The sequence below is a fragment of the Saimiri boliviensis genome, chromosome 12, assembly GCF_048565385.1.
Source record: "Saimiri boliviensis isolate mSaiBol1 chromosome 12, mSaiBol1.pri, whole genome shotgun sequence".
NCBI classification, from domain to species: Eukaryota; Metazoa; Chordata; class Mammalia; order Primates; family Cebidae; genus Saimiri; species Saimiri boliviensis.
In genome coordinates this window covers 53,936,856-53,964,834 of record NC_133460.1, presented here as the reverse complement: position 1 = coordinate 53,964,834, position 27,979 = coordinate 53,936,856, and the positions used below count along the sequence as shown (strand labels likewise).

General features: G+C 43.2%; 1 pseudogene; it reads left to right on the top strand.

Annotated features, from left to right (window-relative positions):
• The first annotated feature begins 5,081 nt into the window (after nt 1-5,081).
• Nucleotides 5,082-14,960, top strand: LOC120367336 (protein FAM32A-like; annotated as a pseudogene).
• The last annotated feature ends 13,019 nt before the right edge of the window (nt 14,961-27,979 follow it).

Genomic DNA, 27,979 nt, shown 5'->3' with positions numbered 1-27,979 from the left:
TGGGATTACACCACCATACCTGGCCTAGAAAGAACTTTTTATCTGAATGATTTAAGAGGATTGCTAACCTAATACTCCATTACCTGTGAATGTTTAGTGTGTGTTTTCCTGGAAATAAGGACATTGTCCTGTATAACCTCAACACAACCATCAAAACTGGGAGATTAGCACGGTGTGTTACTATCATTAGATCCTAATACCACATCCGAGTTTTACCAGCAGTCCTAACAACGCCCTGCACAGCAGGCAGACCCAGTTCAGATCCTGTGTAACATGTACTTGTCATGTCTCTTCCTTCTCTTTCGGTCTGGAATAGTTCCTCAGCCTCATGTCCTTGATATTTTTGGAAGTTACAGGCCAATTATTTTGCAGAATATTCCTTGTTTTGAGTATGTCTGATCCTCATGATCAGATTCAGGTCATCCGTCAGGCAGAAAAATGACAGAAACGATGCCGTATTCTTTATTGCATCTTATTGATTGGTGCATGATTTTGGTTTTTCTTATTGTTGATAATGTTGACCTAGATCATGTGATTAAGATGGTATCTACCAGATCTTTCTGCTGTAAACTTAATTTTTTTTTTTTTTTTTTGAGATGAAGTGTCACTCTGTTGCCTAGGCTGGAGTGCAGTGGTGCAATCTCAGCTCACTGCAACCTCCACCTCCCGGGTTCAAGCAATTCTCCTGCCTCAGCCTCCTGAGTGGCTGGGATTACTGGCTGGCACCACCATGCCTGGCTAATTTTTTGCATTTTTAGTAGAGATGAGGCTTTACTATGTTGATGAGGCTGGTCTCGAACTCCTGACCTCGTGATCTGCCTGCCTTGGCCTCCCAAAGTGCTGGGATTACAGGCTCAGCCAAACTTAATTTTTTATTCACTTTGTAACTAATAATTATTTTGCAAAGATGTATTTTGAAGCTATGCAAATATCTCATGTTTAAGAAAAATTCAAATAAAACTTTCAATTAATTAATCTATCCATGTTTGAGTTATAATCTACTACCATTATTTTGAATCTCATATTGTCTCTCATCAAGCTACTTGTTAATTTTTTTTTTGAGATGGAGTCTTACTCTGTCACCCAGGCTAGAGTGCAGTGACAGGATCTCAGCTCACTATAACCTCTGCCTCCCAATTCAAGTGATTCTCCTGCCTCAGCCTCCTGAGTAGCTGGGATTGCAGATGTACGCCACCACGTCCATCTAATTTTTGTATTTTCAGTAGAGATGGGGTTTCGCCATGTTGTCCAGGCTGGTCTTGAACTCCTGACCTCAAGTGATTTGCCTGCCTTGGCCTCTCAAAGTGCTGGGATTATAGGTGTGAGCCACTGTGCCCAACTTGGCTTGTTCCTTTTGACATGCCCCCATTATATATATATATATGAGAGAGAGAGAGAGAGAACTTGTGTGCTTTCTGGAAAAATAAGATGTTTCAGGTTTACATGGCACCTTGCCTACTCTAACACTGGAAGCATCCATTTCTCCAAAGAGCTGTGGAAAATAGTATTTAGAGCCAAGACTTGCGCTCTGCGGGAGCCCATTGTTGCTGGAGTGACGCCGCTCCTGGGTCCCCTCAGTGACAGAAACAGAGAGCACCCTGGCTTCCCTTGCCCTCAGTTTGTTTACTTTTTTTTGTTGGTTTTTATTGAGTCAGAGTCTTGCTCTGTCGCCAGGCTGGAGTGCAGTGCAGTGGTGCTATCTTGGCTCACTGCAACCTCCACCTCCTGGACTGAAGCAATTCTCCTGCCTCAGCCTCCCGAGTAGCTGGGACTACGGATGCGTGCCACCACACCTAGCTAAATTTTGTGTTTTTAGTAGAGGTGGGATTTCACCATGTTGGCCAGGCTGGTCTTGATCTCTTGACCCCGTGATCCACCTGCCTTGGCCTCCCAAAGTGTTGGGATTACAGGCGTGAGCCACTGCACTCGGCCTAATATGTTTACTTATTTCATTACCACCTATGCATGTGATGAATCTCCCACCTGGGCTGCCACCGAATTTTCCCTGAGTGGACTCTGACTCTGCACTCTGAGCCACCCCGGCATGGATCCCCTCCTCCCCTCTTTACCCTGCCTGGGATCTGACACTCTGGGCTGGGCCGTGGCAGCACCTTACTCTCCTTTTGCAGATACAATAGATTTCCATTACTCATGGTAGCTGCTTTTGATAAGGTGACCACGGACACTGGATTAGTGAATATTGAACCATTGCTCCTAGCAGAGATACAGGGTTAGCTTCCTGAGAGCCTCTGGTCACAACAGTTTTGTCAACTGATTAATATATAACCTTTTTATGTATATTTATGATTTTTGGGGTTTTGTTTTGTTTTTAGAGAAGCTGGGCCTTGCTGTGCCCCGGCTTGAATGCAGCAGTGGCACAACTATGACTCACTGCAGTCTTAACCTCCCAGGCTCAAGTGATTCTCCCACCTCAGCCTCCCAAATAGCCAGAACCACAGCTGTGCACCACCATACCCAGCTAATTTAAAATTTTTTTTTTAGCAATGGAGTCTTTTTTTTTTTTTTTTTAAACAGAGTCTCTCACTGTCACCCAGGCTGTAGTGCAGTGGCGCGATCTTGACTCACTGCAGTCTCCACCTCCTGGATTCAAGCAATTCTCCTGCCTCAGCCTCCCAAGTAGCTGGGACTATAGGTGTGCACCACCACACCCAGCTAATTTTTTTTTTTTGTATTTTTAGTAGAGACGGGCCACAATGGTCTTGATCTCCTGACCTTGTGATCCACCCATCTCAGCCTCCCAAAGTGCTGGGATTACAGGCGTGAGCCACCATGGCCGGCCCTAGCAATGGGTCTTTATGTTGCCCAGGCTGGTCTCAAGCTCCTGGGCTCAAGTAATCCTCTTGCCTTGGGCTCCCAAAGTGCCGGAATTACAGGCATAAGCCACTGCTCCCAGTTGTGTATTTCTGTTTAAAGATGCCTTATTAATCAATATTGCCAATTCATTAACTTTGAATGAAGTTGACCGCACTACAGCTCTTGCCGGAACAAAGCTCATCTAACACTCGTATTCTTCACAGAAGGAGCATCACAATCTTTCTGCATTTAGGATCACTAGAAGGCACTTCAGCCGTGCACGTGGGGACCATTTTAAACAGCACGATCCCCAAGAAAAAGAACAAAAATCTGAAAAACATGGCACTAAATGGACTGTGAAAAGTACATTTCTTCACAAAATGACAGTTGAAACAGGAAGTCAGAGCATTACCTTGTTCGGCCTCTGCTGGAAATGTGCTTGTCAGTTGACTCAAATTTTTTGGCACTCTGTGCATGTTGGTGAATATCTGCAAAAGCATTGTGGGTTGGGCACAGTGACTCATGCCTATAATCTCAGCACTCTGAGAGGCCGAAGTGAGAGGATCGATTGAGACCAGGAGTTCAAGACCAGCCTGGTCTATGCAGCAAGATTACATCTCTACAAAAAATAAAAAAACTAGCTGGGCATGCTAGCATGAGCCTGTAATCCCTGCTTCTCAGGAGACTGATGAGGTAGGATCTCTTAAGCCCACGAGTTTGAGGCTGCAGTGAGCTATAACTACACCACTGCACTCCAGCCTGGGGAACAGAGCAAGACCCTGTCTTAAAAAAATTAAAATAAATAGAGTGCAGTGGCTCATGCCTGTAATCCCAACACTATGGGAGGCTGAGGCAGGAGGATTGTTTAAGCCCAGGCATTTGAGACCAGCCTAGACAACGTAGTGAGACCTCGTCTCTTAAAAATAAAAAATAAATAGTAGCAAGTTTGAAAGATGCTTACCCACTAAGGGAATTATTATATTATCTCACACAATTTTGGGACTTATTAACTTATAATTTTTGAGGTTGCCTCATTGACTTGCAGTGCGTGAGGCTGCAGAACTACCGCGGAGGTGGGCTACTGGTAGGATTCTTGCTGGCGACACTGACAGGTTCCTGGGAATTGGTGTGTACGGGAGTCAGCGTGCCCGGGCTCACAAGAGCTGGCTGTGCAATCTCTTCCTGGCCCTACATTCTGGGCCTACCTTCTGGGTAGTTTGAAATGGGCCATGGTGGGTGTATTTACACCACAGACATCTGCAAATGCCTCAAGTCAGGGCTTTTTCTTGGAAGAACTGGTGGTTAAACCATAACCAGCATGCCATTGCTGTGAATTCTATTTATAGATGCTGCACCAGTGACTTCATAACCCAAGAAGGGAAGGCCCAGACAGCCAGAGACCCTCTAACCTGTCCTCACACAAGTGTTCGTGCCTTATATTGCTTGTTTGGATACTGCATCTCTTTGGCTCTTAAGATACGAAACCCCAGCTCTAAAAGCTTAAATTTGATGGCTTCCTGTATCCTTCAGAGGACCACACAACTCTTACAGCTACAGAAATAAAATCTGACTAAGTCTAGGCTCTCTACGCTTTGTTCAGTTGAATCTTGACCCTGAAGGTCACACTATATTCCACAACCCCCTACCCCCAACCTCTAAGCTGGCATACCCCCCTGCAGCACCCAGCCCTGGGTCCTCATGCTATAAACTTTCATCACCTCCTTTTTTTTTTTTTTTTTAGGGTCCAGACAAGGGTTCCTTTTGCAGACGAGTCCCCTGCCTCCCAGCCTGGGGTGCAGGCACCCCTCTTCCCCGCCTGCAGGTCTCCTTGAGCCGGGTAAGTCACTGCAGCCAGTTCCTTCAACACCTGGCAGCAGCATGCTAGACAAAGAACTCATGCTGTTGTGCTGAGCCTGGTGATTCAGGCTGTAAAACTGCAGGCCAAGTTGTTAAACCCAGATTCAGGTAGACAGCCAAGGAGGGCCAAGGCTGCCCCGCATGTGAGTTTTGGCAGACAGAGCAGTTTCCCCATCTGTGGGGGCCTTGGTGTGGCCTTTCCCTCCAGGAGGTAATGTCGGTATAATTTATTGGGCCATAATTGTTGAAAGGAACAGTCCTTCAGGCCATTCATTCAGGCCAAAAATATTTCTTTATTGAGCGTTCCCAGTGTTCTCAGCCTTGTGCTATGCAGTGGGGGTGGGGTGGGTGTGTGATGGGGGAGTCGCCGAACAGACCAAGTCCACTCATTCTGCAGCAACAGAGTGGCAATGGCAAGCAGGGCTGGCTACACGATCCGCACAGGGGCAGCGGGTCTTGCTGGAGAGTCTCAAAGGAAGAGCTCCTCGAGCGGCCTTGAACTTCGCCAGGTTTTGCAGGATGAGTGGGATTTAATGAAGAGTCCGGCGAGGCGCCTCCCCTGGGGAATCAAAGCACAGGACGGGGTGGGGAGGGCCCAGGCTCACCCAGGGAGTGGTGAGTCCTATGTGTGGACAGGCAGGGCCTTGGAGAGGGTCTCCTGAGAGACAAGCCAGAGATGTGGCACAGACCACCTGGGAGGGGATGCTCAATGACAGGAGAGAGTTTGAACTTTGTTCTGTAAGAAACAAGGGATCTGACTGAAGGTTTTTGAGGAGTAGAACGGCCTGACGCATTCCATGTCATGCGAAGGCAAGTTGGCGTTTCCACTCTCAATGCAAGAGGAGTTTTCTCCAAGAGGACTATAGCCATGTGCCCACGTTATCAGGCTGGGGGTGTGAATGAAGGAAGAGGGCTGGGTATGTGTCCAAGAGCATCTCTTTCTGTACTCACTGGGCTGTTTCCATTGTCCTGCTGCTACTATCTATAGGAGATGTCAGAGATAACAGTGTGATTCCTAATAATCATGGTAGCAATTATAATAATCACAAAAATCATCAGTATAGGTCAATTGTAGTAAGTAATCCCTATGTGCTAGGCCCTGAGCTAAACACGCCAAATGAATGATTTTGTAAAACAGTTACCTCGACCCTATGAAGTAGACATTATTTCCCCTATTTTACAGATCAGAAAAACCAAAGCACAGAGAAGTGAATGTACTTGTGCAATGTCACACAGCCAGGGAGTGGAAAAGGGGAGGCGAGAACCCAGCATTTTCTGGCTCCAGAGTCTGAGCTCTGTTCCCTTCACACTGTAGCCCTTTCTGAGATGCAGCACTTCCTCTAGAAAGCAGTCCCCAGTGTATCTGGGCAGGATGGGCAGTGGGCGGCTGGATGTCAACCCGGAGAGGTGGTTTAGAAAGGGGCTGGATGACTGTGTCCAGAGGGTGCTGAAGAAGCCCTCAGACTTGGATGCCCTGCCCTGAGGGTCTATTTACGTTATATCCTTGGCATCTACAAGTATTTGATTTTGAGACCCCATCAACACATGCTTCCCTGGCCGGGTGTGGTGGCTCACGCCTGTAACCCCAGAACTTTGAAAGGCTGAGGCCGGCAGATAACTTGAGGTCAGGAGTTTGAGACCATCCTGGCCAACATGGTGAAACCCCATCTCTACTAAAAATACAAAAATTAACCGGTGTGGCAGTGGGTGCCTGTAATCCCAGCTACTCAGGAGCCTGAGGCAGGAGAATCACTTGAGCCTGGAGACGGAGGTTGCAGTGAGCCGAGACTGCGCTACTGCACTCCAGTCTGGGCGACAGAGTGAGACTCCATCTCAAAGCAAAAACAAAAACAAAACACATGCTTCCCTGAATACTTGCAGGTGAAGTGAAGGTGGGAGGGAGAGCAAGCAGATGGATCTCAGCAACAAGATCCAGCAGGATCCAGTCAATGGATGAGCATCTAGTGAAAGTTTAATAGGAATAATGCAAAATCTTGTAATGGTCCATGAAATCAACTGTACTAGTGTGGACACAGGAGTACAGCTTAATACTAATGTGATGCCAGAAAAAAGAAAATTGAAACAAACACTTAAGTTTTGGTTGATGAAAGTATCAATAGGAATTAACAGTGTTATATGAGTATCCAAAAAAGCTGTGACTGGCACTTTGGGAGGCTGAGGCAGGTGGATACATGAGGTCAGGAGTTCGAGACCAGCCTGGCCAACATGGTGAAACTCCATCTTTACTAAAAATACAAAAATTAGAAGGGCGTGGTGGTGTATGCCTGTAGTCCCAGCTACTCAGGAGGCTGAGGCAAGAGAATCACTTGAACCTGGGATGCGGACGTTGCAGGGAGCTGAGGTGATACCACTATACTCCAGCCTGGGCAACAGAGCAAGACTCCGTCTAAAAAAAAAAAAAAGATGTGACTGCAGACTATATTAATAGAAGTATAAAGCAATTGTTTTGTTTCCACATAGAAGCTATTTGAGGTATGCTATGTAGCCTCCCAGGAAGAGTTTCCATTAATTGCACAGAGTAGAGATGAAGGGAAGACAGACTTTGGCACAGGGTAGCGATGCTGCTTGGAGCTGTCCAGAGACAGAGTGGCTGGCAGGAGCCAGTGTATGACCTGGAAACTGGAGTGTTCAGGCATGAACAGGATGGCCACTTGGCAGAAGGGTAGAGTAGTGAGGGAACCATCAGAAGACCACTGGGCTCAAAGAACTTCACATCCGTTTTGACCCTCACGTTCCATGATTCCATGTACTAGAAATCTCTCTGGGGAAAGGAAGGTGATAACCTGTGTGTTGTTTTAGGTATGAGAGCTACACCTGCAGTGCTAGTGCAGAAGTGAAGCCTCTGGAGAGAAAGCATTGGTTGATCCTGAAAGCACACGGGCGTATCTCCAAAAGCTGGGCCACCCCCTCAGTCTCAGTGTTCGAGTGCCCACCGCAGCGTTTCAGACATGGAGAGAGCTGAGGGTAGGGCAGTGAGCCACCCCCTAGGTTTGTGGTTCAGCCAAACTTGTAACAGAGGCATGGAAACGTAGGCTTTACTGAATTAAGTGACAGCCACTCTGTATAAACAAATTGCCGTCTGTGGGGAGTCCCCACGCAGCCACAAACCAAGGCTGGCAGTCTGCTCCTGGATGGGGCTCTGTAAGCTGGGTTAGCAATGGTTCCAAGGTACTAGATGCATATGATCGCCGCGCACAGGGGTGATAGCTCTGCTTTGGAAAGAATAAAGGCTCCAGAATCACGCAGCCTGGGTTCAAATCCTAATTCACCATTGAACTTTTTTTTTTTTTTTTAATGTTTTGAGACAAGTTCTCTCTCACTTTGTCACCCAGGCTGCAGTGCAGTGGCACGATCTCGGCTCACTGCAGCCTTGACCTCCTGGGCACAAGCAATCCTCCTGCCTCAGTTCCCCAAGTAGCTGGGGTGATTCACAGCTTCTTAGCACCATGTAGTCTAGAGCAATTTGCTTCCTCTCTTTGAGGCTTAGGTTACTCCTGTGTAAAATGAGGATAATCACATCTACATAAAAGCTAATATTTATGAAGTGTTTGTAATAGTAGGTGAACAACAGAAACTAACCGAAGACCTATTTTTCTTCACACATACTTTTAAGACCAGATCCTTTGAAAAAAAAATTGCATTGCCCAGGCTGACCTCGAACTCCAGTTTCAAGTGATCCTCCCTCCTCAGCTTCCTGAGTAGCTGGGACTACAGGTGCGTGCCGCTGCGCCTGGCTCAGATGTTTCTTCCTTTCATCCTGTTGTGGCTTTGCCTGTGGGGCTGCTTGGATTTCAGCAGCTTTGGCTTCTAACAAAACACAGGTAGGCAGACTAGGGGGAGGGCTTAGAAGACATGAGCTCTAATTATGGGCAGGATCAACACATCGTTCACATGGAAAGATCATCCCTAGCAGGTTGGTTTGGTTTGGTTTGGTTTTTTTTGAGTCAGGTCTCATTCTATTGTCCAGTACAGTGGTATGATCACAGCTCACTGCAACCTCGATCTCCTGGGCTCAAGAGATCCTCCTGGTTGGCCCCCTAAAGTGCTCAGATTATAGGTATGAGCTGCCACGTGTGGCCTTCACTAGCAGTTTTACTAGAAAAGCCTCTTCATGTACCATCTCACTCACTGTCTACTTGAAGAGCTTCTCTGGGAGGAATTGCTGTCACCAGCTCCTTAAAGTGCCATCTGGGGGTCCTTTGAGATGCCAGGCACACCCCAAACCAGGGCCTTTGCATTTGAAGCCCTCCTGCCTCGGATATTTGTGTGAGTCAATCTCTTTGTTCATTCAAATATGGCTTCATTGGAGGGTCTGTCCTGAGTGGCCTGTCTAGAACAGCATCTCTCTCTGCCCTGATCACTCCTTCCTCCTCACCTTCCACGTCACCTGACATTCCAGGTATTTATCTGCATGTTATCATCATGTCCCGTGGACAGCGAGCTCCAGGAGAGCAGAGACTTGGCTATAAGCAGAACTCTTTCCCAGGGCCTAGAACATGCTGGCGCATGGTGGGTCTCAATAAACCTTTTTGAATCATGTGGTTCGTAATGGCTTCCTGGATGGCTTTACTGCTTCCCAAGAAAACTGTACCCCAAACGTCCTGAGTTCACTCAGGAATGGGTCTGTGGCCAGTGGGCAACTTCTAGAGAGGTATTGCCTCCGCACCAGGCACCCAGATGGACAGGTTTTGTAGCTGACTCCCTCTGCCTCTGGCTTCTTTGCTACTGATCAGGTTAAACAGTAACAGTAAGAGACCAGGCACAGGAACAGGGGCTTCTAGAATAAAATGATATTTACTCAGCCAGGTGCGGTGGCTCATGCCTGTAATCCCAGCACTTTGGGAGGCCAAGGTGGGCGGAACATGAGGTCAGGAGATCGAGACCGTCCTGGCCATGGTGAAATCCATCTCTATTAAAATAAAAAAAAAATAGCTGGGTGTGGCGGCACGTGCCTGTAGTCCCAGCTACTGAGGAGGATGAAGCAGGGGGATTGCTTGCATCCAGGAGACAGAGGTTGCAGTGAGCCGAGATCATGCCACTGCACTCCAGCCTGGCGAAAGAGCAAGATTCCATCTCAAAAAAAAAAAAAAAAAAGACATTTACTCACACAAAAGCAGGGCAAAGCACCTGATTTCTGCTGAGACACACAGAGTAATCCCTGGAAGTGGGGAGCACTTACCAGTCCTATCTTTCAGTGGTGCAATTGTCTGGCCCCACAGAGCTGTGAAAGCTGTTTATAGATGGGCTTTCACATTCAAGCAAGGAAAGAGTCTGCTCTTGACCATGCTGCCCAAGGTAAACCTCTCCTACGTCTTCTCTCTGCACAACCGCTGCATTTCACTCCCATGGAAGATCATGTTTACTCCTTGGGCACTTAGAGGGCTGATGCTGTTGAAGCAATTATTCACCAGCCAGTTCTCATGCTGTAGAAACCTGTATTTCAAAGCCGTGTCTGGCATTAGAAATAAACTCCATTGGCTGGCGGGGTTTTTTCTTGTGTTGGCATTTAGCCTTGTTGGGCAGTGGAAGCTTTTGAGCCGACAATTCAAACAGTATCTTGTGATGGAAAGTGACCAAATGGATATGGCCAGGGGTCTGAAATGGGGAACTGGATGACTAGAAATATAATTATGTTTTGTGTGACATCAATTTTTAAAAATGTAACTGATAAAAGTAAATGACTCAGAGGGTGGAGGAGTGAGGGCTGAAAAACATCTAGGCTCAAGTAAGATAATTAACCCAGCTATTAGCTATGTTTTGTATTCTGCATTTGTCCTTTGTCACATGCATTGTTTGGCTGTGTTGCCAGAGCTTGCAGTATGCAAAGTCTGGCCACATAGGATGACCAGACACTCCCCCTTGAAACAAACCCCTTTGGGATGGGGGTAGAAATGTGGTGGCAATATGTGTTTGGTGACACTGGGTATATTCATCACCCATTTAAATCCTACAAAAATGGCATAGGCCCAAATGAGAGCCAGGTGGAGACAATGGCCTCTGTTAAGAGTCTTCAGGCGTGTCCAGCTCCAGAACAAGCCCACACATGCCCATCTCCATCTCAGTGCTTCCCTTGCTGGCTCACTCAGTAAGACGGTGGGTCCTTCAATGGTGGGGTCCATGAGTCATTCCCTTTTGCAGCCCCTGGGCGTAGAAAGTGCCTGGCACACGTGCTCAACATGGGATCATTGCATGGAATTGGAATGATTATAAAATAGAATTTCAGCAATGAAGGGACTTCAGAGTTCATTAATTAGGTCAGAAGCCTGACATTACAGCAAAGGGCCTAAAGAGGTGACACAATTTACCTGAGATCCCATAAGGCTGGCAGCCATCAACAACCAGGGCCTTTGCTTCCTTGCCAGACCTTTTTCCACTAGAAAACCAAGTATTTCAGGTCAGGCGTGGTGGCTCACCCCCTGTAATCCCAGCACTTTGGGAGGCAGAGGCGGGAGAATCACTTGAGCCCAGGAGTTTGAGACCAGTCTAGGCAACATGGCAAGACCTTGTCTCTACTTAAAAGAAATCAAAAGTTAGCTGAGAGTACAGTGTCCTGTGCCTGCAGTCCCAGCTATTTGGGAGGCTGAGGTGGGAGAATTCCTGATCCCAGGAGGTCAAGGCTGCAGTGAGCCCTTTTTTTTGTCTTTATAAAAAAAAAAAAAAAAAGACAAAAATCCCCTACATGATTCAGAGTGGGAGTGACCTTGGCATTTGTGAACATGTTTTCCAGTTGTGTCCGTGTGTGTGTGTGTGTGTGTGTGTGTGTGTGTGTTCATGTGTGTGTGTTCATGTGTGTGTGTGTGTGTTTGGTCCCAGTGAATTTCTTCCTGGTCATTGGATAAAAAGAAAAAAACAAAACAAAACTAAAGTCTGCCGGGCATGGTGACTCATGCCTGTAATCCTAGTGCTTTGGGAGGCCAAGGTGGGCAGATCACCTGAGGTCAGGAGTTCAAGACCACCCTGATCAACGTGAAAAAAACCCATCTCTACTAAAAATACAAAATTAGCCAGGCACAGTGGTGCACACCTGTAGTCCCAGCTACTCGGAAGGGAGGCTGAGGCAGGAGAATTGCTTGAACCTGGGAGGCGGAGGTTGCGGTAAGCCAAGATTGCGCCATTGCACCCCAGCCTTGGCAAAAAGAGCAAAACTTTGTCTCAAAAGAAAACAAAAAAAAACTAAAGTCATCTCTGTAATGCTCTCATTTTATAGATAGAGTTGAGGCCCAGAATCTCAGCATAGTTGCCCAGGCTTCACAGTTGGATATGCAGTAGGCAGAGCCTGAAGCTGCCTCCTTTTCCAGGAGCAGAGCTCTGGGCTGTCCTGGGTATTCCCAGACCGCTAGGAACCTCCTGAGTCATCCACAGGAGGTGAGACTGCGTCACCATCACCCATCACAGCCCAGCACAGTCTACAGTAGCTGGTCCATGAGGGCAAAGACCTCGGGCCTGTGGCAGCACTTCTAGGTGCTCAGAGAGCCTTTGTGAATAAAGACAAGGCTGCTCCCAGGGCTGTTTTAAAGTGGGCCATGTAGAGAATAGCTATAAAGTTATCACACAGAAAACAGTGAAAACAACATACATACTTTTTTTTTTTTTGACACAGAGTCTCACTCTCATTGCCCAGGCTGGAATGCAATGGCATGATCTCAGCTCACCATAACCTCGGCCTCCTGGGTTCAAGCAATCAAGCAACTCTCCTGCCTCAGCCTCCTGAGTAGCATGTGCCACCACACCCGGATAATTTTTTGTATTTTTGGTAGAGACGGGGTTTCTGCATGTTGGTCAGGCTGGTCTCAAATTCCTGACCTCAGGTGATTCGACCGCCTCAGCCTCCCAAAGGGCTGGGATTACAGGTGTGAGCCACCGTGCCTGGCCAAAAACAACATGCATTCTAATAGAATGGTTATATCTAAATGGGTTTTGTCTTCTAAAGAATTCACCTTTTGAGGCTATATGTGTTTATTTCAGCATGATGCAACTGTTCAAAACAGTTTTAAAAGATATCCTATGACATTCCCTTCTGAGTTCATTAATTACTCGTAGAACACCAAAATCTCTTTACTTTATGGTCAGATTTTCTTTTTTTCTTTTTTTTTTTTTTTTGAGACGGAGTTTCGCTCTTGTTACCCAGGCTGGAGTGCATGGCGCGATCTCGGCTCACCGCAACCTCCGCCTCCCGGGTTCAGGCAATTCTCCTGCCTCAGCCTCCTGAGTAGCTGGGATTATAGGCACGCGCCACCATGCCCAGCTAATTTTTTGTATTTTTAGTAGAGACGGGGTTTCGCCATGTTGACCGGGATGGTCTCGATCTCTTGACCTCGTGATCCACCCGCCTCAGCCTCCTAAAGTGCTGGGATTACAGGCTTGAGCCACCGCGCCTGGCTTCAAATTTTCTTTTTGACCTAAACACAATTTTCTCAGTCTAATCTCCAATCATATTCATCATATTTTGTTTATTCAAAGATGTTTATTAAATGTCTTTTGCATGCCAGCATCACTGACTTTAAGATTTAGTATTCAATCATTGTATATATATATATATATATATATATGCGGTGAATATTTACTGAATGCCAGACACTGTTTATAAGCACATCATAGAAACTGATTTATTTAATCCTATAACTTTAAAAGGTAGCTGGGCATAGTGGCGTGAGCCTGTGGTCCCAGCTACTCAGAAGGCTGAGATGGAGATCTGCCAAGGGCAATGTAGCAAACCTTGTCTCTGAAAAGAATAAATAAATAAAATAGGTAGGCATGGAAACTGAGGCTGAGAGAGGTTACAGATTGTCCACAACACACAGCTAGGAAGAGATGGGTTTAAATCTAGCTCTGACTTCATAGCTTAAGAGCTTAAATATTCTAATATTTACCAAGTCAGAACACACTTTTTTTTCCTTTAGAGACAGGGTTTTGGCGTGTTACCCAGGTGGAGTGCAGTGACACAATCATGGCTCACTGCAGCCTCAAACTTCTGAGCTCCAGTGATCTTCCCACCTCAGCCTCCTCAGTAGCTGAGACTACAAGTGCATGCCATGATACCTGGCTAATTTTCTAATTTTTCCATTTTTCTGTAGAGATGGGATCTCCCTATATCTCCCAGGCTGGTCTTGAACTCTTGGGCTCTAGTGATCCTCCCAACTTTAGCCTCCAAAAGTGCTGGGACTACGTATGGACTATGACCTACCAAAGTGGTTTACTATTGCAGACGTTTATGTGTGTGTGTGTGTGTGTGTGTGTATGTGTTTTTTGAGAAACAATCTTGCTCTGTCACCCATGCTGGAGTGCAGTGGTGCAATCTTGACTCACAGCAACCTCCACCTTCAGGGTTAAAGCGATTCTCATGGCTCAGCCTCCCAATTTCAGGCATATGCCACCATGCCTGGCTAATTTTTGTATTTTTAGTAGAGATGAGGTTTCACCATGTTGGAGAACATTTAAATATTTCCATTAAAATATTTTAAGTAAAAATATACATAGAAATAAAAAACAATCGGCAGATACACATAATACAAACATTAAAATTAAATATGTATATATTTTAAGGGTCGGGTGCTGTGGCTCATACCCATAATTCCAGAGCTTTGGGAGGCCACCAAAGCAGGATGGTCGCTTGAGGCCAGGAGTTTGAGACCAGCCTGGCTAACATAGCAAGGCCTCATCTCTGCAGAAAAATTTTAAAAATTGGCCAGGGATGGTCATACACACCTATACTCTCAGCTACCTAGGAGGCTGAAGCAAGAGAATTGCTTGAGCCCAGAAGTTTGAGCCTGTACTCCAGCCTGGGCAACATAGTGAGATCCTGCCACAAAAAATATATATATATTTTCAGGAATTCTGTGATGCACATCCTTGGACATAAATCTTCACGTATGTTGCTTGATCTTTTCTCTACAAAAAGTTCTATTACCTACCAAACTGCAGGCTAGTGTCCTGGGGGCCTATATATAAGCAGGTCCAGGGACCCCTGAAGCCAAAAGGCATCACAGAGCTTGGAGTAACCCAGCAGCAGAAGAAAAAGAAGCACAAAGACAAGGCCAAAGTAGGAAGCCATGGGAACAAGCAAAAAGAATGAGGAAGAGAAGTGGTATGACCTGGACAAGCTGACCCTAGCCCAGGTGGCCTTCAAGAAAATGCAGCAAAAGTGACAAAGGGAAAGGATCCTGAAGAAAGCATCCCAGACCCACAAGCAGAGACAGGAGGACTTCAGCAGACACCTGGACACACGCACAGAGCATCAAGACACCCCCAAAGTCAACTGGACCCAGTAGCTATCCCCCACCCGTATAGAGAGCATCCAGAGGTCGAGCAGGCCACATCGGGTGGTGTCTGTTTCCTTTAGTGTTTCTAGAAACCTGGCTTTACACACACCTCTACATCTTCTGCTACAAAGTGCTTTTCAAAGCCGTGCACCCCATTCTGGAACTGGATTAAAGCAAGCCTGTTGTTTTACTCAGTTTAGGTTTCTTGGTACCACCTAGAAGATATACCCCTTTGGTTTGGATGGAAAGTTTCTCAAAGTTTATCCAGAGGTACAGCCTCTTTCTGCGTCCGGGGCATATAAAAATATTTGACCTGCTAGTGGCATTTATAACAATGCTCAGAGACCAGCCAGCTCTCTTTGCCTGGATGAGATGGACCCCAGAGGATGGATGCTAACGCCAGCTCAACCTCTTGCTGTGTGCTGATCCCCACGGGGCCTAGGATGGGCACCCTTCCAAGCTCCATCTAGCTTGGCCTTTTCGCTGCAGGCCATGGGGAAGTCACTGAAAATTTTGTAGACTTGACTTCCTCCTGAGCTACCTGGCCGGTGGGATGGCACAGCCTGGGTAGCAGACAACCACCTAAAACAAGGATGGAGCACATACCTTGTCCCTTTCTGAGCCCATTGCCCCAAACCCCACATCCTTCCAGGCACTTTTAATGGGCATTGTCACCGCAGGCATTGCTGATGGTCACAGCATTCTTTGTAATGGAAGCCGGATACAGCTCAGCCTGGGGCTCCAGGCAGCCTCTTGTATTTACTCAGAGTTGGTACATCACATGGAGCCCAGTTGACATTCCTGCCCCTAAGGACATGTCAGGGTGACAGGACCAGGGCTGAGCCCCAGCACAAACAGACATGAGTGTGGTCACACGGGAGGCCCAGGTGGCAGTGCTAGAGGGCTAGGATCTTCCAGGGCCTGTGCATCCTGGATGAGGCTCTAATTGCATATGCTATTGGGATAAATGATCTCTGTTGACATAGATACTGAAAGAATAACAAAGGAGATAAACCAAGTGTGGAATTTGGGGTTGTTCTATGTAAACTACAAAATAAAGCAAAAACCAGTTACTGAAAAAAAAAAAAAAAACAAAAACGAAAAAGAAAAAATTTTAGACACAGTATTTCCAGGTCTTATTTTTAAAGCTTTAACTGCCTTCTACATATGTGAAATCCTTGTTTACCAGTGCTTCTGTTATCGTTATTTAAATTGTTGATAATCTCACCAGGCACACTGGTTCGCCTGTAATCCCAGCACTTAGGGAGGCAGAGATGGAAGGCTAGTTTGAACCCAGGAGTTTGAGACCTGCCTGGGCAACATGGTGAGACCCCATTCTCCACAAAAAGGAAAAAAAAGACTTACACAAAAAAGTAAATTGTTGGTAACCCAGGAGATATGAAAAGGTATTTAATATTTTTCTTATTTTTATCTGTGTTTCTGTGTTTATTGTTGAAAATAAACCTTTCAGCTGGGCCTGGTGGCTCATGCCTATAATCCTAGAACTGTGGGAAGCCATGGCGGGTGGACCATTTAGGTCAGGAATTCAAGAGCAGCCTGGCCAACATGGCGAAATGTCATCTCTACTAAAAACATAAAAATTAGCCCAGCGTGGTGGTGCACACCTGTAATCCCAGCTCCTCGGGAGTCTGAGGCAGGAGAATCACTTGAGCCTGGAGGCAGAGGTTGTGGTGAGCCGAGATCAAGCCACTGCACTCTAGCCTGGGCAACAGAGTGAGACCCTCTCTCAAAAAAAAAAAAAAAAAAAAAAGAAAAGAAAAAAGAAAAAAAGAAACATTTCTTTTTTATTCATATTCTTCTTTTGTGAATTGCCTTTTGTCCATTTTCCTAATGGGATCATGCCACTGCGCTCCAGCCTAGGATACAGACTTCATCTCAAAAAATTAATTAATTAAGGCTATTAATCTTTTGTTAATCTTTTACACTGCCAACATCTTGTACCTGTTTGTGGTTTGCCTTATTTATTTATTTTTTTTGAGACGGAGTTTCACTCCTGTTACCCAGGCTGGAGTGCAATGGCGCGATCTCGGCTCACCGCAACCTCCGCCTCCTGGGTTCAGGCAATTCTCCTGCCTCAGCCTCCTGAGTGGCTGGGATTACAGGCACGCGCCACCATGCCCAGCTAATTTTTTGTATTTTTAGTAGAGACGGGGTTTCACCACGTTGACCAGGATGGTCTCGATCTCTTGACCTTGTGATCCACCCGCCTCGGCCTCCCAAAGTGCTGGGATTACAGGCTTGAGCCACCGCGCCCGGCCCACCTTATTTTTTAAAAAATCAAATTTAAGTTTTAAATTTTTATGTAGGCAAATCTATGCATCTCATAATTTTTCTTTAGGTATTATGTTTTGAAAAATCTTTACCACTCAAGATAATAGAAACACTTTCTATATTTTCTTGTTGTTTTGTTTATAGAATTTTAAAAAGTAGCCTGGGCACGGTGGCTCACACCTGTAATCCCAGCACTTTAGGAGGCTGAGGCAGGCAGATCACAAGGTCAGGAGTTCGAGACCAGCCTGACCAACATGGTGAAACCCCATCTCTACTAAAAATACAAAAATAAGCCAAACATGGTGGCAGGCACCTGTAATTCCAGCTACTCAGGAGGCTGAGACAGGAGAATTGCTTGAACCCAGGAGGCAGAGGTTGCAGTGAGCCTAGGTCATGCCATTGCACCCTAGCCTGGATGACAGAGTGAGACTCTGTCTCAAAAAAATAAAATTGATAAAATTAAAAAATAACCAATCTATTTGAAACTTTACCTTAATGATTGGCATGCAATGGGGACTCCAGCTTAATCTTTCCCAACACCAATTATTCTAGCATGGATTGCTTTCATAATATTTCCCCTTTCCGGTTTTAAATGCTAACTTTATCGTATGCAAAATACTGGTGTATATGTGGGTCTGTTTCCAGGTTTTAAATTTTATTTTACGGATCTGTCTATTCTATGCCAAATCTGTTTTAATTACTGTGGTTTTACAACAGGTTTTAATAATTATGAAAAATCCCCTTATATTTCTTTCTTCCCATACAATTTATTGACTCTCTTCTTCCAAAATCTCTTTGAGACTTTTTGTTTGTTTGCGGAAAGTGATTTATTTAGGTAGAGAAAGAGAAAAAGGAGAGAAAGCTTCCACGAGAGAGAGAGTGTATGAAAGGGGATCCAAACATGGAGGGTCCTCTTTGAGATTTTAATGGACACTACACTACATTTACTTATTAGTTTGAAAAGAACTGACATCTTTTATTATTGCCTTTTCTCTCACATACATGTACCTTGGCAAACGTTTGCTCTATTCTTCATTCAGATCTTATATACGTTTTTAAAAGTTTATTCCTGGGTGAAATATGTATGTGTCTATGTGTATGCATATACACACATATAAATATATGTGTGTGTATACATGTATATATGTATATGTACACACATATATATGCATATGTATGCACACATCTATATATGTATATATACAGATGTGTATATATGTGTATACACATATATGTATACACATCTACACATTTATATGCATTTGTGTGTATATATATGCATATATATAGACATATACATATACACACATATATACATGTATACACACATAGATGGATATGTATGGAATACATATGTGTGTATATATACACAACACACAAACGTGTATTTGCTGTAATTGCTACTTGCATCAGATCTTTTTCTTCTCATTTTATTTTCAAACTTTTATTTTATTTTATTTTATTTTATTTTTTATTTTTTTGAGGCGGAGTTTCGCTCTTGTTACCCAGGCTGGAGTGCAATGGCACGATCTCGGCTCACCGCAACCTCCGCCTCCTGGGCTCAGGCAATTCTCCTGCCTCAGCCTCCTAAGTAGCTGGGATTACAGGCACGCGCCACCACGCCCAGCTAGTTTTTTTGTATTTTTAGTAGAGACGGGGTTTCACTATGTTGACCAGGATGGTCTCGATCTCTCGACCTCGTGATCCACCCGCCTCGGCCTCCCAAAGTGCTGAGATTACAGGCTTGAGCCACTGCGCCCGGCCTCAAACTTATTATTAATAGTAATATTCAGTCACTCAACAAATACTTACATGCTACTGTGTGCCAGGCACTGTGCCAGACACAAGGACCATACTAGTGTACAAAACAGACACAGTCTATATGTACTATTGATCATTTCTAAAATATTGATCATCCTTGCATTGCTGGAACAGGCTTTGCTTGGTTATAAAATATTATTTTAATATATTGTACTAATGAATTAAATTTGCTAGTAATCCATTTAGGATGTGTGTTTGTTTATTCCGTATAAATAGCCTAAGTGAGACTAATCTTATCTGGCTTGAGTTGTGTGTGTGTGTGTGCATGTGTCTGGTTTTGGTAGAAGGGTTATGTTAGCTTGTGAAATAAACTGGGAACTTGCCATTATTTCTATATTTTCTGTAGCATTGGAATTGTTTCCTTCTTACTCCTAACAATCACATTGAATTACAGTGTTCAAACTAGGAGACTTGAACTGAGAAAAGGCCCCAGTTGTCTTACATCTCAAGCCTTTGAAAGAATGTATGAAAATGAGATAGAATGGAGGTTTAAACTACCAGTCTCCAGATGACATGTCTTTTTAAAAAATATATATATATTTTATTGCATTTTAGGTTTTGGGGTACATGTGAAGAACATGCAAGATTGTTGCATAGGTACACACATGGCAGTGTGGTTTGCTGCCTTCCTCCCCATCACCTATATCTGGCATTTCTCCCCATATTATCCCTCCCCAACTCCCCACCCCCTGCTGTCCCTCCCCTAGTTCCCCCACACAGACCCCAGTGTGTGATGCTCCCCTCCCTGTGTCCATGAGTTCTCATTGTTCAACACCCGCCTATGAGTGAGAACGTGCAGTGTTTTTTTTTTTTTTTTTTTTTGAGACGGAGTTTCACTCTTGTTACCCAGGCTGGAGTGCAATGGCGCGATCTCGGCTCACCGCAACCTCCGCCTCCTGGGTTCAGGCAATTCTCCTGCCTCAGCCTCCTGAGTAGCTGGGATTACAGGCACGCGCCACCATGCCCAGCTATTTTTTTTTTTTTTTTGTATTTTTAGTAGAGACGGGGTTTCACCATGTTGACCAGGATGGTCTCGATCTCTTGACCTCGTGATCCACCCGCCTTGGCCTCCCAAAGTGCTGGGATTACAGGCTTGAGCCACCGAGCCCGGCCAAACGTGAGGTGTTTGATTTTCTGTTCTTGTGTCAGTTTGCTGAGAATGTTGGTTTCCAGGTTCATCGATGTCCCTACAAAGGACACGAACTCATCATTTTTTATAGCTGCCTGGTATTCCATGATTTATATGTGCCACATTATTCCTGTCCAGTCTGTCATCAATGGGCATTTGGGTTGGTTCCAAGTCTTTACTGTTGTAAACAGTGCCACAATGAACATTCATGTGCATGTGTCCTTATAATAGAATGATTTATAATTCTTTGGATATATACCCAGTAATGGGATTGCTGGGTCAAATGGAATTTCTATTTCTAGGTCCTTGAGGAATCGCCACAATGGTTGAACTAATTTACACTCCCACCAACAGTGTAAAAGTGTTCCTACTTCTCCACATCCTCTCCAGCATCTGTTGTCTCCACATTTTTAATGATCGCCATTCTAACTGGCATGAGATGGTATCTCAATGTAGTTTTGATTTGCATTTCTCTAATGACCAGTGATGATGAACATTTTTTCATATATTTGTTGACCTCATATATGTCTTCTTTGTAAAGTGTCTGTTCATATCCTTCGCCCACTTTTGAATGGGCCTGTTTGTTTTTTCTTGTAGATCTGTTTTAGTTCTTTGTAGATTCTGGATATTAGTCCTTTGTCTGAGGTGTAGATTGCAAAAATTGTTTCCCATTCTGTTGGTTTCCGATTCACTCTAATGACTGTTTCTTTTGCTGTGCAGAAGCTGTGGAGTTTGATTAGGTCCAGTTTGTCTATTTTGGCTTTTGTTGCCAATGCTTTTGATGTTTTAGTCGTGAAGTCCTTGACAATGCCTATGCCCTGAATGGTTTTGCCTAGATTTTCTTCTAGGGTTTTTATGGTGTTAGGTCATATGTTTAAGTCTTTAATCCATCTGGAGTTAATTTTAGTGTAAGGTGTCAGGAAGGAGTCCAGTTTCTGCTTCCTGCACATGGCTAGCTTGTTTTCCCAACACCATTTATTAAACTGGGAAACCTTTCCCCATTGCTTGTTTTTATCAGGTTTGTCAAAGATCAGATGGTTGTAGATGTGTGGCATTGTCTCTGAGTCCTCTGTTCTGTTCCATTGGTCTATATCTCTGCTGGTACCAGTACCATGCTGTTTTGATTACTGTAGCCTTGTAGTATAGTTTGAAGTCAGATCCAGCTTTGATCTTTTGGCTTAGAATTGACTTGGTTATGCGGGCGCTCTTTTGGTTCCATATGAAGTTTAAGGTGGTTTCTTCGAGTTCTCTGAAGAAGATCATTGGTAGCTTGATGGGGATAGTATTGTATCTATAAATTCTATAAATTACTTTGGGCAGTATAGCCATTTTCATGATATTGATTCTTCCTAACCATGAGCATGGAATGCTTCTCCATCTGTTTCTGTCCTCTCTTATTTCATTGAGCAGTGGTTTGTAGTTCTCCTTGAAGAAGTCCTTTACATCCTTTGGTGTATTCCTAGGTATTTTCTTCTCTTTGTAGCAATTGTGAATGGCAGTTCATTCTTGATTTGGCTCTCTTTAAGTCTGTTGTTGGTGTATAGGAATGCTGTGATTTTTGCACATTGATTTTGTATTCTGAGACTTTGCTGAATTTGCTTATCAGTGTCAGATTTTGGGCTGAGACAATGGGGTCTTCTAAATATACAATCATGTCATCTGAAAATAGAATTTGATTTTCTCCTTTCCTAATTGGATACCCTTTATTTCTTTTTCTTGCCTGATTGCTCTGGCTAGAACTTCCAGTACTATATTGAATAGGAGTGGTGAGAGAGGGCATCCTTGACTAGTGCCAGATTTCAAAGGGAATGCTTCCAGTTTTTGCCCATTTAGTACGATATTGGCTGTGGGTTTGTTGTAAATAGCTTTTATTATTTTGAGATATGTTCCATCGATACCTAGTTTATTGAGAGTTTTTAGCATAAAGCGCTGTTGAATTTTGTCAAAGACCTTCTCTGCATCTGTTGAGATAATCATGTGGTTATTGTCTTTGGTTCTGTTTATGTGGTGAATTACGTTTATATGCTTGTGTATGTTGAACCAGCCTTGCATCCCCAGGATGAAGCCTGCTTGATCATGATGGATAAGCTTTTTGATGTGCTGTTGCAATTGGTTTTCCAGTATTTTATTGAAGATTTTTGCATCTATGTTCATCATGGATATTAGCCTGAAGTTTCCTTTTCTTGTGGAGTCACTACCGGGTTTTGGTATCAGGACGATGTTGGTCTCATAAAATGATTTGGGAAGAATTCCCCCTATTTGAATTGTTTGGAATAGTTTCAGAAGGAGTGGTACCAGCTCCTCTTTGTATGTCTGGTAGAATTTGGCTGTGAACCCATCTGGACCTGGGCTTTTTTTGGTGGGTAGGTTATTAATTGCTGCCTCTACTTCAGCCCTTGTTATTTGTCTATTCAGGGTTTTGACTTCTTCCTTGATTAGACTTGGGAGGATGCAAGTGTCCAGGAATTTATCCATTTCTTCCAGTAAACCTGGAAGAAACCTATGTGCATAGAGTTGTTTGTAGTAATCTCTGATGGCGGTTTGTATTTCTGTGGAATCTGTGGTGAGATTCCCTTCATCGTTTTTTATTGCATCTATTTGATTCTCTCCTTTTTTATTAATCTGGCTAGCAGTCTATTTTGTTGAACTTTTCAAAAAACCAGCTCCTGGATTTATTTCTTTTTTCTGATGGGTTTTTTTTTTTGTCTCTGTCTCCTTCAGTTCTGGTCTGATCTTAGTTATTTCTTGTCTTCTGCTAGGTTTTGAGTTTTTTTAGTCTTGCTCCTCTAGCTCTTTCAATTTGACCATAGGGTGTCGATTTTAGATCTTTCCTTGCTTCTCATGTGGGCATTTATTGCTATATATTTTCCTCTAGACACTGCTTTAAATGTGCCCCAGAGATTCTGGTATGTTGTGTCTTCGTTCTCATTGGTTTAAAAGAATATCTTTATTTCTGCCTTCATTTCATTGTTTATCGAGTCAACATTCAAGAGCCAGTTGTTCAGTTTCCATGAAGTTGTGTGGTTCTGAGTTAGTTTCTGAATTCTGAGTTCTACCTTGATTGCACTGTGGTCTGAGAGACTGTTTGTTATGATTTCCGTTCTTTTGCATTTGCTGAGGAGTAATTTACTTCCAATTATGCGGTCGGTTTTACAGTAGGCATGTTGTGGTGCCAAGAAGAATGTTTATTTTGTGGACTTGGGGTGGAGAGTTCTGTAAATGTTTATTAGGTTAGCTTGGTCCAGGTCTGAGTTCAAGTCCTGAATATCCTTGTTAATTTTCTGTCGTGTTGATCTGTCTAATATTGACAATGGGGTGTTAAAGTCTCCCACTATTATTGTGTGTGAGTCTAAGTCTCTTTGTAAATCGTTAAGAACTTGCTTTATGTGTCTGGGTGCTCCTGTATTGGGTGCATATATATTTATGATCATTAGCTCTTCTTGTTGCATTGATCCTTTTACCATTATGTAATATCCTTCTTTCTCTCTTTTGATCTTTGTTGGTTTAAAGTCTATTTTATCAGCCACTAAGATTGCAACTTCTGCTTTTTATTTTTATTTAATTTTTATTTTTTTTTGCACAGTGCCCCCTCCTGACTCTTTTTTAAAAATTTATTTATCTTACTTTAGGTGCATACTATATCTGGCATTTCTCCCCCTGTTATCCCTCCCCACCTCTCACTGTCTCTCCCCTACCCACCACAACTGCCCCCAGTGTGTGATGCTCCTCTCCCTGAGTCCACATATTCTTGTTGTTCAACACCCACCTATGAGTTAGAACATACGGTGGTTGGCTTTCTGTTCTTGTGTCAGTTTGCTGAGATTGATGGTTTCCAGATTCATCCAAGTCCCTACAAAGAACATGAACTCATCATTTTTTATGGCTGTGTAGTATTCCACGGTGTATATGTACCATATTTTCTTTGTCCAGTCTATCATTGTTGGGCATTTGGGTTGGTTTCAGGTCTTTGCTATTGTACACAGGGCTGCAATGAACATACATGTGCCTGTGTCTTTATAGTAGAATGATTTATAGTTCTTTGGGTATATTCCCATTAATGGGATTGCTGGGTCAAATGGAATTTCTATTTCTAAATCTTTGAAAAATTGCCACACTGTCTTCCACAATAGTTGAACTGATTTACACTCCCATCAACTGTGTAAGAGTATTCCTATTTCTCCACATCCTCTCCAGCATTTGTTGTCTCCAGATTTTTTAATGGTGGCCATTCTAACTGGTATGAGATGATATCTCCATGTGGTTTTGATTTGCATTTCTCTAATGACCAGTGATGATGAGCGTTTTTTCATATACTTGTTGGCCTCATATATGTCTTCTTTTGAAAAGTGTCTGTTCATATCCTTTGTCCACTTTTGAATGGTCTTGTTTGTTTTTTTCTTGTATATCTGTTTTAGTTCTTTGTAGATTCTGGATATTAGTCCTTTGTCTGATGTGTAGATTGCAAAAATTTTTCCCATTTGTTGGTTGCTGTTTTGTTCTAATGATGGTTTCTTTTGCTGTACAGAAGCTCTGGAGTTTAATTAGATCCCATTTGTCTATCTTGGCTTTAATTGCCATTGCTTTTGGTGTTTTAGTCATGAAGTTCTTGCCTATGCCTATGTCCTAGATGGTTTTGCATATGTTTTCTTGAAGTCTTGTCATGTTGTTAGGTTTTGTGTTTAAATCTTTGATCCATTTGGAGTTAATTTTAGTGTTAGGTGATCGGTAGGGATCCAGTTTCTGTTTCTGCACATTGCTAGCCAGTTTTCCCAACACCATTTATTAAACATGGAGTCCTTTCCCCATTGCTTGTTTTTGTCAGGTTTGTCAAGGATCAGATGGTTGTAGATGTGTGGTGTTTCTTCTGGGGTCTCTGTTCTGTTCCATTGGTCTATGTCTCTGTTTTGGTACCCATACCATGCTGTTTTGATTACTGTAGCCCTGTAGTATAGTTTGAAGTCTGGCAGTGTGATGCCTCCAAGCTTTGTTCTTTTTGCTTAGGATTGTCTTGGCTATGCAGAGTCTTTTGTGATTCCCCATGAAGTTTAAGTGTTTTTTTTTTTTTTTTTTTTTTCTTCCAGTTCTATGAAGAAGATCATTGGTAGCTTGATGGGGATAGCATTGAATCTATAGATTACTTTGGGCAGTATGGCAATTTTCACGATATTGATTCTTCCTAACCATGAGCATGGAATGTTTCTCCATCCGTTTCTGTCCTTTCTTATTTTGTTGAGCAGTGGTTTGTAGTTCTCCTTGAAGAGGTCCTTTATATCCTTTGTTAGTTGTATTCCTAGGTATTTTCTTCTCTTTGTAGCAATTGTGAATGGGAATTTGCTCTTGATTTGGCTCTCTGTTTGTCTGTTATTGGTATATAGGAATGCTTGTGATTTCTGTACATTGATTTTGTATCCTGAGACTTTGTTGAAGTTGCTTATCAGTTTGAGATTTTGGGCTGAGACAATGGGGTCTTCTAGATATACAATCATGTCATCTGCACATAGAGTTTGACTTCCTCCTTTCCTAATTGAATAGCTTTATTTCTTTTTCTTGCCTGATTGCTCTGGCTAGAACTTCCAATACTATGTTGAATAGGAATGGTGAGAGAGGGCATCCTTTTCTAGTGCCTGATTTCAAAGGGAATTCTTCCAGCTTTTGCCCATTCAGTATGTGATATTGGCTGTAGGTTTGTCATATATAACTTTTATCATTTTATGATATGTTCCATCAATACCTAGTTTATTGAGAGTTTTTAGCATGAAGGGCTGTTGAATATTTTGTTGAAGGCCTTCTCTGCGTCTATTGAGAAAATCATATGTTTTTTGTCTTTGGTTCCGTTTATGTGAAGGATTACATTTATGGATTTGCGTATGTTGAACCAGCCTTGCATACCAGGATGAGGCCTACTTGGTTGTATGGATAGGCTTCTTGATGTGCTGTTGCAATCTGTTTGCCAGTATTTTATTGAAGATTTTTGCATCGATGTTCATCATGGATATTAGCCTGAAGTTTTCTTTTTTAGTTGAGTCTCTGCCTGGTTTTGGTATCAGAATGATATTGGTCTCATAAAATGAGTTAGGGAGGATTCCCTCCTTTTGTATTGTTTGATACAGTTTCAGAAGGAATGGAACCAGCTCCTCTTTGTACATTTGGTAGAATTCAGCTGCGAATCCATCTGGACTTGGACTTTTTTTTATCTTGGTAGGCTATTGATTGCTGCATCTACTTCAGCCCTTGTTATTGGTCTATTCAGGATTTCAACTTCCTCCTGGTTTAGTCTTTATGTACAAGTGTCTGGGAATTCATCCATTTCTTCCTGGTTTACTGGTTTATGTGAGTAGAGCTGTTTGGAGTAATCTCTGATGGTAGTTTATATTTCTGTGGGATCAGTGGTGAGATCCCCTTTATCGTTTTTTATTGCATCTATTTGATTCTTCTTCCTTTTCTTTTTTATTAATCTGGCCAGGGGTCTGTCGATTTTGTTGATCTTTTCAAAAAACCAGCTCCTGTATTTATTTATTTTTTGAAGGTTTTTTTGTGTCTCTCTCTCCTTCGGTTCTGCTCTGATCTTAGTTATTTCTTGTCTTCTGCTAGGTTTTGAGTTTTTTTGATCTTGCTCCTCTGGCTCTTTCAATTTTGACGATAGGGTGTTGATTTTAGATCTTTCCTCTCTTCTCTGGTGGGCATTTATTGCTATAAATTTCCCTCTTGACACTGCTTTATATGTGTTCCAGAGATTCTGGTATGTTGTGTCTTCATTCTTGTTGGTTTTGAAGAACATCTTTATTTCTGCCTTCATTTCATTGTTTATCTAGTTGACATTCAGACACAAGTTGTTCAGTTTCCAAGTGGTTGTGTGGGTTTGAGTGTGTTTCTTGATCCTGAGTTCTAGTCCAATTGCGCTGTGGTCTGATAGACTGTTTGTTATGATTTCTGTTCTTTTGCATTTGCTGAGGAGTGATTTGCTTCCAATGATGTGGTCAATTTTAGAGTAAGTGCAATGTGGTATTGAGAAAAATGTATATTCTGTGGATTTGGGGTGGAGCATTCTGTATATATCTATTAGGTACGCTTGGTCCAGCTCTGCATTCAAGTTCTGGATATCTTTGTTAATTTTCTGTCTCATTGATCTGTCTAATGTTGACAGTGGAGTGTTGAAGTCTCCCACTATTATTGTGTAGGAGTCTACCTCTCGTTTTAGGTCATTAAGAACTTGCTTTATGTATCTGGGTGCTCCTGTGTTGCGGATATATATATTTAGGATAGTTAGCTCTTCCTGTTGGATTGATCCTTTTATCATTATGTAGTGTCCTTCTTTGTCTCTTTTGATCTTTGTTGGTTTGAAGTCCATTTTATCAGAGACTAGGATTGCAACCCCTGCTTTTTTTTTTTCTCCATTTGCTTGGTAAATCTTCTTCCATCCCTTTATTTTGAGTCTATGTGTGTCTTTGTATGTAAGATGGGTTTCCTGAATACAGCACGCTGATGGTTTCTGACTTTTTATCCAGTTTGTCGGTCTGTATCTTTTGATTGGGGCGTTTAGGCCATTTACATTCAATGTTAATATTGTTACGTGTGACTTTGATCCTGCAATTTTGTTACTGGCTGGTTTTCTTTCCCATTAGTTGACTCATTTTCTTCATTGCATTTTTGGTCTTTGTCAATTGGTTTGCTTTTGCAGTGATGGGTACTTGTTTCTTTCTGTGCTTATTGTTTCTTTCAGGAGCTCTTGTAGGGCAGGTTTGGTGTTGACAAAGTCTCTCAATAATTGCTTGTCCATAAAGGATTT